This window comes from Prionailurus bengalensis, chromosome C1 (assembly GCF_016509475.1).
Source record: "Prionailurus bengalensis isolate Pbe53 chromosome C1, Fcat_Pben_1.1_paternal_pri, whole genome shotgun sequence".
NCBI lineage: Eukaryota > Metazoa > Chordata > Mammalia > Carnivora > Felidae > Prionailurus > Prionailurus bengalensis.
In genome coordinates, this window is record NC_057345.1 from 186,480,669 (window position 1) to 186,494,358 (window position 13,690).

Below are 13,690 nucleotides of genomic sequence, written 5' to 3' on the forward strand. Positions count from 1 at the left end.
ACGTTGGGGGACATTTTTATCCCTCAACTTGCTTCTCACTGACGTTTTTTGTCAGGAATCTACTACGACGTCTTCCCCTCTCCTCCCCCACCCCCAATTTTTTCATATGTCATTTAGTCAAAGGTCGCCTGTCTTTCATAATCACAGGGAGATTTGTTATTTTAAAAAATCAACGGATCTTTATGCGCTGGGCTTAAATATGCATGTTTTTTCTAATTTCCATGTTCTCCCCTTTTCTCTCTATCTCTTGTCAGGCCTTTCTTCTCCTTTTATGGCCTGAACTTTTACTGACATTTCTTGATTTCTCTCTCTCTCCACACCGAGGTTTCTACTGCGCTAGCTCTTGACTCTGGCCAACCTTCCTTCCCCAATGACCGTTCAGGACGGCCTAGGCCCGACTGCCCGGGCAGAGGGTGCCGGCTGCCCGGCATGGGACACCGGCTCTCGGCCGGACTACCCAGACCTCTGAGGGCCCAGCATCCATCACCAGGCTTCCTGGATTTCAGGTCTGGTCACCCTGGCAAAGAGGCCCTCCCGGCGTTGCGCTGCTTCTTAGAGAACACGGGGAAGTTGTGCCGCGTTTCTCCTCCATTCTCACACACACAGGCAAAGCTCTACGGGAATTGCCAGCGTCGAAAGCCTTCTATGGCTCCTAGGAACCCACGCAGGCCTGCCTCTCCCGCCCCCCTGCGGGCCCCCCCCCCCCCCAACCCGGGCTTGCTCTGCTGGGGGCGAGAGGAGGGCGGGAGGGAATCGTTTCTCTCAAATGAAGCCCACACCAGTTCTGAAGCCAATTTCCGCCGCGGACTGTCCGGGGAGAGTTGGGCGACCAACATTTTCACGAACCGCATAACTGCCCCAGGCTTGGATTGGAAACTGGATGTGCCAAGGGGACTAGGGCCCGAGGCCAGAACGCCCCAGGGGAATGCGCCTAGAAGAGCAGATCAACTAGGGTGGGCTCGAGCCCTTTCCCAGACTGCTCCGGGGCGTCTGGGGACTGACCAGAGCGCAGGGGGCGGGGGACACTTACTTCGTTATCCGCACGCCTTCCTCTTTGGCATCAGAGCCGGGCAATCCCAACCCGCGCCAGGCAAAGATAAATTACTCCTGGCTCCCGCAGCAGCTCTGGGGCCTGGGCGGGGGCGGAGCGGTGCGGAAGCCGTCGGGCCGCCTAAGGTAGGGGTGGTGAAGGTCCTGCTCCCATCCTCAAAGGAACGAGTCCCTGCGGCCCGGCGGAGAGAAGCGTCCCAGGGAGAAGACTGGTTGGGGATGGGTGTTGGGCAACCAGTTTGTGTTAGATGGTGAGCTGAGCACCCAGGAGGTCGGAGGATCCGGAATCGGGAACAGACAATGCAGAGGCCCAGAGGGCGGGAGGGGACACGCGAAGGTCTGCCCTGGAGCTGCCTCAGGCGAGGACTGGGAGCTCTGTGCACTGAGGCCCCAAATGTCGGGGGTGGGAGAACGCGTCGGGGGTGGGCACCGCCTGCCCCGGGTGAGGAAAGCGAAGGGACTTGTCTGGAAGGTAAGGGAGACTTTGGTTTGGAGGTGTGGAAGTGCTTCCTCCGCGGCCGCGGGTTGAGAGGCCCGGGAAGGCGGAGGGCCTGCGGGCTCCGAGCACAACTCCAGCGACACAAGACAACGCCCCCGAGCTCTTGAATCCTTTCACTCTTTTTCAGAGTCAAGAGCTTAATAGCTGGATCTCCTGCAGCATCTCAAGGAGAGAATGACTGCCCCGCTAATCTAGTTTTTTAAAAATAGAAATCGACTTTAAACGACCGGGAACAAGGCAAGGGGGGACAACACGAAACGCTAAAGGAGCCGCGGCTGCCGCCCCGCCCCCACCCCCGGGCGGCCTGGGTTTGAGCCCGGAATCCCGCTCCAGACTCGCTGCGTTTTCTCTCTGGAAACACCGAGCGAGGAGAAAGGGGTCTGCCCCATCTCTAATCCCGGGGCCCAAGGTAGCGGCGAAGAACCCCGCGACCTCGACTCGTCCTTACGGCCCCGTCGCCCCGGACCCCGGGTCAACGCCAGGGTCCCAGACCGGAGATAAGGCATCCTCTCCCGACAGCGCCACCGCGTGGGCTGCGGCCGAAACCTGCGGCGCCCGTTCATCCCGCTGCTTTCCCGAGCCGGCCTTTCCGCGTAGCCTCAAGTCCACAGGTTAAGGATGCGGCGGGGGGAGGGGGGGATGGGCAGGTCCCCGGCCCAGGCAAACCCGGACCACCCTACACAAGCACCCGCCCGCCAGGCAGAACCTCGGCACCCCAACCCCTTGTAATGAAAAAGCATACCTGGAAAGTCCAGGCCACGGCGCCCCACCCGTACCCCAGCCTGCAGGCTGGGCAGCCTGTGTGCTGAAATTCTCGCCCACCCCTAGCCGGGGCCAGCCAGCCCAGGAAGCCGGGTCCGAGGCGGCCCAAGCTAGCTCTAGCAGCTCCGGCGACGTTTAGCGACCTTAGGTCCGCGCTGCTCTCGAACAGCGCGGGAGAGAGCGAGAAAGCCTGCTGCGGGACCCGAGGTGCCAAGCACTTACTGGGACAGAGGACGAAGCGGATAGTCGGTCTATTTGGCGGCCCAAAGCTGTCTGGAGTGGCGGGGACCCTAGAGGGTTTCCTGGGCTGGTGACTCGCCTGTTCTCTCCATCTCACGAAGCCCCAACGGAAACCCTCTTAGTCCGTCAAGCCTTGACCCCCGAGTTAACGCCCGGGTGTCCGTGACATTGGTGTTCTGGAGCTCGGTTCTTCCCCGCCCCGCGGTGCCTTGCCTGGGGGCCCCGCGGCCAAGCCCAGCAGAGCCAGGCATCACCTCGAGCTGCCCCGGCGCTACGTCAGGATTTGAGAGTCCCCACGTCGGGCTCAGAGGACTTGAGTGGGTAGGCTGGGGCTTATTTTTAATAAATTCAACTGTTCACACGCGCGCACGCACACACGCACACACAATTTGGGGACTGCCAGCTACTGAAAGGGACAACGACCCGGAAAGGTGCAAATTCACCTGGTGCCTGTCCAATTACAAAACTCCGAGCCCCGCACAAAATAGGGGTGAGCCCTGGAGGCCCGAGCAGTCACGCCTGGCGGCCATCAGCCGCACTCTTGCAGGACTCCAGCCTCGCGGCGAAAACACCGCGCTGTCGCAGGGGCCGGTGCCCAGCCGCACCCGCCGCGGAGCCGCGCCGCCAGCTCGCTGAGTTCCGGAGCTCCGTGTCCGCCTGGCCTGCTCACCCGCACCCTCATCACTGGCTACCTGTTCGCTTCCAAACCCTAATACCCGTAGGCCATGCGGAGCTATCTCCAAGCGTGCCAGGCCCGTCACTCGTGCCAAGTGGCTCACCTCAGCGGGCTGCGCCTGCCTTTGCCCCCGGTGCCAAGTGCCGAGCGAGAGGCGGCGGGTCAGGACTCGGACGCCGTCTGCTCACCTCCAGGAGCCGACAGTGGGTGCCTGCGGCGTCGCTCGTCCAGCCCTGGGGCTGATTTAAATAACTAATAAGCTCAGAGAAATTTTACGAGGGGAACTTTTCCTTTTAGTATCAATAAAGCCTAGTAATTGGGTTCGTTGGTTACCTAAGCTCGAGTTTCCCAGTCTGTCTCTCTCTCCTCTCCTCTCCTCTTCTCTTCTCTCTCTCTCTCTCTCTCTCTCTCATTCAAAAGCAACGTTTAAGAAAACCCGGCAACTGTGTGTGTGTGCGTTTGTGTGGGGTGTGCAAGTGTGAGTATGTGAAAGAAGTTGTTTGTTTCAAAAGTCCTTCTCCTGGAGAACAATCGTCATTGTCGCTCTGTGGTGAAGAGTTTTGAAAGGTGAACTGTTGTTATTTCAGAAGAGAAAAATGTTAACAACAATTCGTCTCAACACAAGTACAGCACAAGGAGGGAGGGTTCGAAAGATTTTTTCCCTTTGGATGTGACAAAGACATTTGCAATGCTTCCCTAATAGTTTGCATTTTAATCAACTTTTACTATATTTTGACTTCCACTCCTGGAATTCTGGTGGATTGTAGTGATATCTGTTGTTCTCTGTAAAGACTTCTATACTATCATGCATTCCAAATTTTTGGTTCAATTTTCTAACCTTTTTGAAAGCATGTTTTTAGTCGTAAAGAATTTTTCCACCTGGGAACCATGCCTCAACTTAAACATATAAAAGAACTTTCATGAATAATAACTGCAAATAGCCCATTTGTCTGTGTCCACGGAGTTGTTGGCGCCTATACAAAATCTCAGAAATCTAAAAGCAATCTAAGCATGTTTCTCTCCAATCGTATAGAGATATGTGTGTTTTCATTAGCTGTATGGAAGTTTAAAAAAATCGCTTAAAAGACTTTTTCGAAAAGCATTAAGCTCAAATCTAACTGAACTTAAATTCCCTACCAGATACAACATAGCTAGTGCCTGCCAACGTCAATCTAACGAAATGAAGAGTATTTCTGAATCAGATTACTGTGGGGGTCAGAGGCTAGTCAATGAAAAGCGATGAGAATTCAAGTTTGCAAACCGTGGAGGGCAGAGGGGGCGGCTCCCCAAGTTCCCAGGAACACACCCAAACCTGTGCGCTCACATCCTCAGTGTTTACATATTATGGAGAACTTCTCCTTTTCACTTTTATTTAGAAAATCGATGAGCTCCCCTTAGTTCGTCTTGTTTTAGGCTGCGAGACTCAAAGTCAGCTCGAGGGTTGCTTTCTACCAGGTAACTTCCGGAGGCCCAGTTATTCGGAGATAGACCCAGCCCTTTGCACATTCCAGGCAGAGAATGGCGTCCCGCCGGCCCTTCCCAGCGCCAACGCCGCCACTGCCCCAAGCTCTCCTCCGCACCCGCGGGCTGACGGGACCGGAGCGCCTGACCCTCGTCTAGCTTCCTGAGCTCGCGCCACGGTGTCGGCACTAGGCTGAAGAGGGAGTGAACCTTGAGCTATGGGTGTTTACGCCCCGTTTCCCGCTTTTCCCAGAGGGTTACAAACAACTTCCCTTCCCATTTGCTCAGGCTGAGTTCTAGTTCCCATCCATACTCTCCAGTCTTGCCATCACCAGGCTCCTAGTGCCCCACCGTAGTGGCTACGAGCTAAGGGCACTCACCGCGGCGACCCCGTGTCCCCCACGCTGACCAAGTTAAGGGAGGACGTGTCCTCTTGGCGCTGCCTTCCGAGTGCCAGAAGTCGAGAACAACGGCAGAGGCAGATGGAAGGATTGGGAAGGAAGGCGCAGGGCTGAGTGGGATAGATAAGAGCCTCAGCAAGGAGCACCTCAGCCTCCCCAAACAACCTGAGGCCTCCCCTTCCCTCCCTGCACTTCCATTGCAGGTCCCACCCTGGTCTGGCGGGTCCCCACCGAGCTGCTCCATCAACCAGGCTGTCTCCTGGCTTTTAAGGATCTCTCATCCCATCCCATACCTTCTGGCTGTTTGGAGTTTTGTTTTCAGTTAAGCTGTTTTCTGAGGTCGAAGAAGCTCCACTTTTTCTTTTTCCTTTGCCTCATTTACACTCCTTTCTTTAAAGAGCATCCCCCAAGCCTAGCTTCTGCCAGACCTTGTGCAATCTCCCAGAGCTCTATGTGGAAGAGGAGAAGTGATTTGTCTGTTTACAGCAGGTTTAATTAAGACAGTTATGTGCCGTGAACTCCTTGGGCCCCAATCAATGCACTTTGATTTAGAAAGTCAAATAGAATCACATCTTACACTTGTGGGTCCCCTGTTGCCCGCCCAGGCTGGAGATGGATGCTGTTGTCCGTCCACACCAGCCTCACAGGACCTGGATGAGACTCCCCCAGAGTTTGCCACCCTGCTTGTCCCCATGGCTCCCAGTAAGGTCTTCTTGCAAGACGAGGCCTTCCCGGTAAGGGCAAGAAAGGCTGAACTCTCAGAGCTCTCCTGGTGCCCCTTAGCTGAGGAGCCAGGCGCTGGATTTCTGTGGACCCGGCTTCCAGGCTACCAAAGCATTCCCTAGCCCCAGGACCTAGTCCTCTGCTCTCCCGGGCCCCAACCCCGCAGAGAAAGCCCCGGGAGGCAAATCTCTTCTTTTACCCTAGCCCTGCATCCAGTACCCTCCCCTCCCCCCAACTCTCTGACTTAGGTGCTGGGGCTGCAGCAGAAGCGTTTTCCTAATTTGTCATCATCGGAAACCTCAGACAATTGGACTGTAAAACTTTAAGGGCTTCAGGGAGACGCTGACTTCAGGCGCCCGATGGCAAAGGGGCGGGAAGGCTAAGGGTCGGGGACAGGGACGCGGGACAGATGCCCCAACTTGCTCTCTTGAACTTCCCCCCCTAGCAGCCTGGCTGCCCTAGCATAAGCAGTGGCTCACCATTCCCTCCTCTCTCCTGCCTTCTACCCCCTCTATCTCCCCTCCTCGCCCCCACTTTCCAGAATATCTCGCCACTTCATCAGTCCTCGGCAAGGAAAGGGGCCAGCGTGTCAAAGGTCGCTCAGCCTCCTCACCTCCCCTTACTTTGTCCAGCTACCCGGGACTCGTGAGCCAGAGCCTTATGTTGCCTGTGGTACCCGTCAAGACTCCGTATGGGGTGTGTGCGCCTCTTCTCTCGGTTCCCCACGTCCAGCCCCCAGAGATAGCACCCATGTTCCCGCTGCCCCTGCAGTTCTGACCCTCTCCCCCACCCCACCCTCCCGGAAAGCTGCGGACCTGCCATTAACTTCATCACACCATCTATAGTCGATCCCCTCGGTTTTCAGTAGATTTGAAATCCAACATATATTAGATCCATATATTTAGATAGGATTGGGGGGGGGTGCTAAAACATTCTATTCCTGCGGGGTGGGGGGGAGTCTCAGAGGAGTTGTCCTGAAAGCTGCCAGGAGCAGCCACCTTTGCTGTAGCCAAGGCCTTAATGGTGTCGACTTTGGTGGGCTGTATGCGCTGGGGTTCCCAGGGCAAACCCCCTCCTCGGCCTCCTCCAAGCAGGGCAGGAGACTTAGGTTAGAGGGTCGAGTTTTAGGGGACTTTTAAAAATGTTGTTTTATATCTGTAAACGACTAGTCCCGGCACTAGACGGGTGCAGCAGTTGGCCCCAAAGTGGAATGTGATTCGCCCCTCCCCCCCCCACCCCCACCCCCCCCCCGTGTCAGGCAGCAGCGGGTGACAGCTGGCAGTAGCTCTGGTAACGCTGTTTGGCAGGGCTTTGGGCCTTGGCGTCCAACTGAGGCCCAGTAACCCCCATCGTGCGTGCATTTTGCCTAGGGTGCCTGTGCGTGTGTGGGGGGCGGGGGGGGGGGGAGCTGGGCCAGGACTGTATCCACCGTCGCAGCGCCTTCCCGCGCCGGGCTCAAGTGTGGACGCAGTGGATGAATCCGTGAATCAGCACCACCGCAGAGGGGTCGAAGGAACAGCCAATTCCGTTAAATGGGCTAGGCGGCTGCGGCTGACTGCCCCCTCCCCTCCTCTGAGCAGGCGTGAGGTGGCCCGGGAGCCTCGCCAGCAGCCCCCGCCCCTCAGGCGGAGCTCGGGTCCTGGCAATCTCTGCACTTTGTCATCACGCCCGAGTATTTGACATTCGCAATTATCTGCAAATACCCTGATCGGTTTGTATATGAAACACTTTTTTTTCTGCCTTAAGGTTGGAATCTGGTAAGTTTCAGACAAGTGGTTGCGGGGGGAGGTGACCCGGGGGACCGCGGGGGACCGGCCCGGTGAACCCGACTCGGCTAGGTGGGCGACGAGCAGGGATGGATCTGCGTGCCGCCCCCACCTTCCCCAGCTCCGCTTAGATGCAAGGCCGCGTGGAGCTATGGAAAGGCCAAGGCCGCGACCCTCGGGCCCTCTTTTAAAAGGAGCGCCCCCTAATCCCCGTGAGAGAAAAGCTGAGTGGGGAGCGGAGATCCCACCAGAGGCAAGGCCCGGAGGTTAATCATCTTGATAATCGGAAAGGGCGCTGCCCGGCCTGGTTGCCGTCACCGAGAGTGTCAGTCACCAGCTTTCGACCCCGCCGCAGAATTACCTGCTCAAAGAGACATCCCACGGAGCCCTCCGCTCTGAGCTCTCCCCGCCCGCCGCCTGCGGGAAGTAAACCGCGCCCTTGTTCAAAAGAAGCGGATGCCCCTTTGACCCTCCTCCTCCCCCAGATGGTTCCTAAATCCAGAAGGGCAGTGCCAGCCCCAGGACCTCTCACAACTCCTACAACGCAGCTTCCAGGCTACCTGCCTATTACACAGTCTGCGAAAGGAAAGAAGAAAGAAGAAGAAGAAGAAGAAGAAGAAGAAGAAGAAGAAGAAGAAAGAAAGAAAGAAAGAAAGAAAGAAAGAAAGAAAGAAAAAGAGAAAAGTGATGGTAAGGGAGAGGGAGGGTAAAGAAGTGAGATTACGTGTCTGACTTTTGCTGCTCCCTTAGGAGCTTGATCCTGGCCCCTCGCTGATCTGAGGGCCCTCGAGCTCAGAGAGTAGGAGGCCAGACCTAGCTCCTGCGAGGTGCACACTGCCCGGGTGCTCCCGGCCCGGCGTCTTAATGGCCAACAAGCCCACCTACTTTGCTAAGGGTATAATATCAGCAACTTTGGAAACACCAAAACGTTCAGTGAAGCCTCCTCCTCTCGCACTCAGCTTGAAGCTCTGCTACAGACACTGGGCTAAGTTGCCTTTCACATATACTACTCACATTTTCCGGGAAAGGAGGTTAGAGAAAGCAGGTTAGAGAAAGGTGGGTGGGTGGGGGATATTGCAAAACCTTCAAGAAAAATCGGGGGTGGGGGTTAAAAAGTCCGTCTTTGTAAGAGCCCAACCGCCAAAGCATTGGTTTATTCTGAAAAGGGAGAGAGAAGACAGAAGCAGGTCGTAAACGAATCCCTCCACCTCCCAACTCCCTCCCTCCCAGCGTCCCCAGCCCGGGAACCCAGAGTGCCCTGAAAAGACATCAGCTCTCTCGGCTCCTGCTCAGTCCAGATGGGCAAGGAAGCGCAAGAGGCTCGGGAAGGTCTTTAGCCTCCCGGGGTGCTCTTGACCCACGAGAGACCCATACAGGAAAGGCAGCTGCGCTTGCAGCTGAGTTCACCTTCTCCACTCACGGGTCGCAACCCTTGCGCCCAAGGCCTCCCAGGAAGCAGGCTGAGACGCCGGAAGCGTCCACCTTTCTTTCCCCGGATTCCTAGGAACTTGGTCTGCGGTGAGGCCGGCTGCGGACACCCACTGGGGCCCTTAGATTAGGCCCCGCCTCAGCCATGGATGCCAAGATTGGGCACAGGAGCCTCAGGCTGCACCAAGCTGGTGGGTTTCCGCCTGGGTCAGGGGGGTGGGTCACGATCTCAGAGGGGAGAGGCGGTGGGGTGACACCCACTGCACCTTATGCTGCCTTCCAAGACAGCCTAGGCCTGCGGAGAAGGCAAGAAGGGCGAGATGCTCCGCGACGGGCCAAACGTTCACCCTTTTATATTTTTTCTTTCTTTCTTTCTTTCTTTCTTTCTTTCTTTCTTTCTTTTTTTTCATGTCTTTATCTTTGTTAGATAAGTGTAGGGCTGCTATAGTCCAATAGCTTACTCTACATAAAATGCCCCGAGGATTGGGCGAGACTTTGCAGATTTGGCTTCCCAGGGGACCGCTCTTCAGTATTCTGTTCCCTATCCACTCGCCGCTCCTGTAAGTACCCAGGGCAGCGCCCACTTTGGCAGAACTGATGACTCTTTGGACCCGGCCAAGTGCTCATCGCCCAAACCTGCGCGCCAGAACTGCAACCTCGCCGGAGCTCCTGCAGCGCGCACCCTGAACAAGCTGGCATCCCCGAGCACGTGCAAGCATCCTCCCACTTTGAAACAAATTCAGCCCGCGTCCGTCACCCCGAACGACTTTGCCTTCGGGGTGCTACCGGGACCTAAGCCCCGGGCGAGAAGCCCCGAAGACGAGGGCAGGAGGCTGGAGGACTCCTCTGCTCACCTTGACTTGAGACACTCGAAGGCCCCAATTAACTATCGGTTGTATCGGGGCCGACGGGTGCAAAGTGGCTGCGCCCCGCAGAGGCACTCGCTCCCGGAATCCGGGTCTCGAAGAGCATCTGGTGTCGGGGTAGACTGTACTGACCACCTGCAGCGCGCGCAGATCCCAGGCGGGGAAAAAGAGCGCAGTGTAACCGGACGGTCGGTTACCTCTCCGGGGATCGGCCCTGACTTTGTTGGTAACTTAAGAAGCGCCTCTGAACTCGGGGAGCGCGTGATGGGGCACCTCCCTGCACAATCCCCCACCCCCTTCCTTCCCGGGCCTAGAATCTAACCATCCTGCCCCACCCCCCACGCAGCCCCGCCCGTTAGAAGCTCGCGGCGGGCACTCGGTTTACAGAGCCGCCGTTTCAGATGTTTATTCACAGCTAATTGCTTATGCAGGAAAATGCTCGTTACCCGGGCCGAGCGCTTCCGCCCCGCGCGGGTCGACCCCGCCGGCGGCAGCTCGCTGATCCCACCAGCGAAGCCACGAAGGAAACGGCGGCAGGGAGGCGGCTGTGCCACCCTGGGCCCGGCCACCAGCACTGCTCCGGACTCCCGGTAGGGGGAGCCTCCTCGGGAGCCAGGCCTCTTAGGTTGGCCTTGCAGCCTGCGGCAACCCGAAACGCGAAGCGCGGCGGCCTCTTCACCTGCCCTTCAGGGGCGCACTGCCAGCAGAGAGGGGAACTTAAGGGCTGAGCCTGTTCCTCATGCCCGGCTGTTGCACAGTGAAGAAGATAGACACGACTGAAGTGTATTCTTTAGATCCAAATATAGTTATGGAAATTTGTAGGTGAGATCATCTCCTTTGCCCATATCCAATGGGAAGAAAAAAAAAATATATTTTTCAGTGGTTAAGAACTGCTCTTGGTTCCACACATTTTGAGCTTTATTTTAAAAAGTTTAGGTGATCTAATTCCTTCTCATTGTGTTGCCAAGGCGTTTATTTCCAGGAGCATAAGATGGTCCTAGCACAAAACAGCAGCTCAGATGAGACCTGCTGGTTTTGCTGTAGTAATGTCACCAAGGGATTCTCTCCCCTTCTGATTCCATATACTTAAGAGTTCAGAAGCTTTCATTTTAAGATACGACCAGTGTTTAGAGAACAACCCGAATCTAGGGTCAAGGGGAAAGAAGTTAGCTAGACTATGAACCCACAGACCACTCTACTGTGCTGACTGTGGCTGAACACCTGAGCTTGAGGGGCCAGAAACTTCCTGAATAATGCTCCCAACAGATAAAGCCTGCAAGCTCTCCTTATCCAAAAAGCCATTCTTCTCACAGAAATCCACAACTCAGAAGAGCTCTCCTAAGGCCAAGTCATCAAAAGCACTTCAAAGAGAATCGCATAAGCAAAGAATTTCACACTTGGAAGGAAACTTAAAGACCACCTAATCTAAGGATTGTAGTTTACTGTTGAGCAACTTGAACTGAGTAGAGGCAGATATTCCCATTGCATTGAGATTGTGATTCTCCTCTTCCGACCCTCAGTCCAATACAGTTTTGACTATAAGACACCAGAAATGCATTTCACTGTTGTCATTAGCCTTGTAAGTATTAATATGTTTCCACATATTTTAGGGTTCTTAGTAAGACATATTCCTTTAATAATATTATAATAATAGCAAAATCTGCAAGGTCTGTGTGAAAAGAATGTTACAGTTGGTTCAAAGGGAGGCTGAATTTTAGAAGTGAAGTTACATATAGCATTGAAACATTTCGGGGAGAGACTAAACAAAAATAGTTGCATTGTTCTGTCCCAATTTAAGAACATGGGATATATGCAAATATATGAATGAATGGACAAAATGGTACAAAAACAAGGATCATTGATAATTCAAGGCATTCTTTTTTAAAAAAGGCATTCTTCTAAATTGTGCAATTTTTCTCCAAAAATCAGAACTAATTTTGTGCAGCTTTTTGTGTATGGGTTTTTTAACTGTTGAATTCTGATGTTGTTTTTAAGGACCAAAGGAAAATAACACGCACTTTTCTAAAATCAGATTTGAAAAAATAAAAAATCTAATTTCTTAAAAAGTCAAGTTAGCCACAGTAGGAGAAATTTTTTTTTTTAATTTTTTTTTCAACGTTTATTTATTTTTGGGACAGAGAGAGACAGAGCATGAACGGGGGAGGGGCAGAGAGAGAGGGAGACACAGAATCAGAAGCAGGCTCCAGGCTCCGAGCCATCAGCCCAGAGCCTGACGCGGGGCTCGAACTCACGGACCGCGAGAGGAGAAATTTTTTAAATAAAATATTATAGGATAAGCCTAGAAAACACTCCCCACTGGGTTTGTGATAAACTCTGGGATATAAATGATATTTATCATTCTCTCCACAATTACTTTCTTATTTTTTGATAAGGTCAATACAAAAATTGTTATTTACAAGGACACTCCACTATTCCTTTTTTATATCTAGTTCAAAAAGGCAAAGAGATACATTATCAAGTGGAAATGTCTCAGTCTCTTTCCGTAACTAATGTCTGATCTTTAGCAAATGGTGCTGTGATGTCACTGAAATGGGTATTGGACAAGGTACCAATTGATTTATTGATTTCCCTTCTTCAAAGTCCATTGAGAATTGGGGAGAAGAAGGCAAAACACAGGCTGGCTGAGATGTGCAATACTTATTCTATCACACACACGCAAAAATTTATTTGGCTGATAAAATCGACAATTCAGAAGCATTGCTTACAGAAATTCATAATGGAATTACATTAAGGCCACTCAACTGATCCACCTGCCCCTCCCCCATCCTATGTTTTTATTTGCCCTTCCAATTTCAACCTTTTAGAAGTCCAAAAAGACCAAGTTTTCAGTTAGCCTATATACAACAATGAGAGCAGGTGGAAAGAAAAGGAGGTTCGAGGGGCAGGAGATAGAAGAAGCACATCTGCTTTCAAACACAACCCCATAAATCTTGCTCCAGGGCCCTGACAGCGTGGCAGTATCCCTGAAGACTGGCACTCGCTGTGGATCTCATAAGGGATCTACGTGGGGCTGGAGTGACCTCCCATCTGGGAGAGGCCAGTACTGAGACTTTCCTATGTCCTAAACCTATGACCGTTTATAGCAGACTAATGGCAATAAAGAGAACAAAGCTGCTCTGATGGTCTTTGATTTTGTAGGAGAGGATTTCAAAGCCAGGCTCTTTTTAGCCTCAATCACTTGATTGGTTTTTGAGGAGAAAGACTTTTTTTTTAATGTTTATTTTGTGAGAGAGAGAGAGACAAAATGAGACAAAATGCAAACAGGGGAGGGACAGAGAGGAAGGAAGACACAGAATCTGGAACAGGCTCCAGCCTCTGAGCTGTCTGCATGGAACCTGACATGGGACTCGAGCTATTGGACCCACAAGATCATGATCGGAGGTAAAGTTGGATGCTTAAACCACTGAGCCACCCAGGCATCCCTTGAGGAGAAAGATTTTTAATCTGAGTCCTGTTAAAAATGCCAGCTTAATCGCCTGGAGAAACTCTACATTGTAACAGCTGCCTAGGAATTACCACACACAACAGTATCTACAGCAGAGCTGAAAATAAATGAATAAAAACAAACCTCAGACTTCCTCTCCCCTGGCACTCCCTATGGGTGAGCAGCATTGAATAACAGGGAGATTTACTATGATGCATTCTAAACACAACTGCATATTAACTACTTTGTTTTTCCTGTTCCCTCCCCCTACTCCAAGAAAAATGAACATCTTTGCCTTCCAGAGCTTTCTATTCATAAAGCTCCATCCTCTGGGTTTAGCATCATGATCAAGGAAATCCCTGCTGGCTAAGGT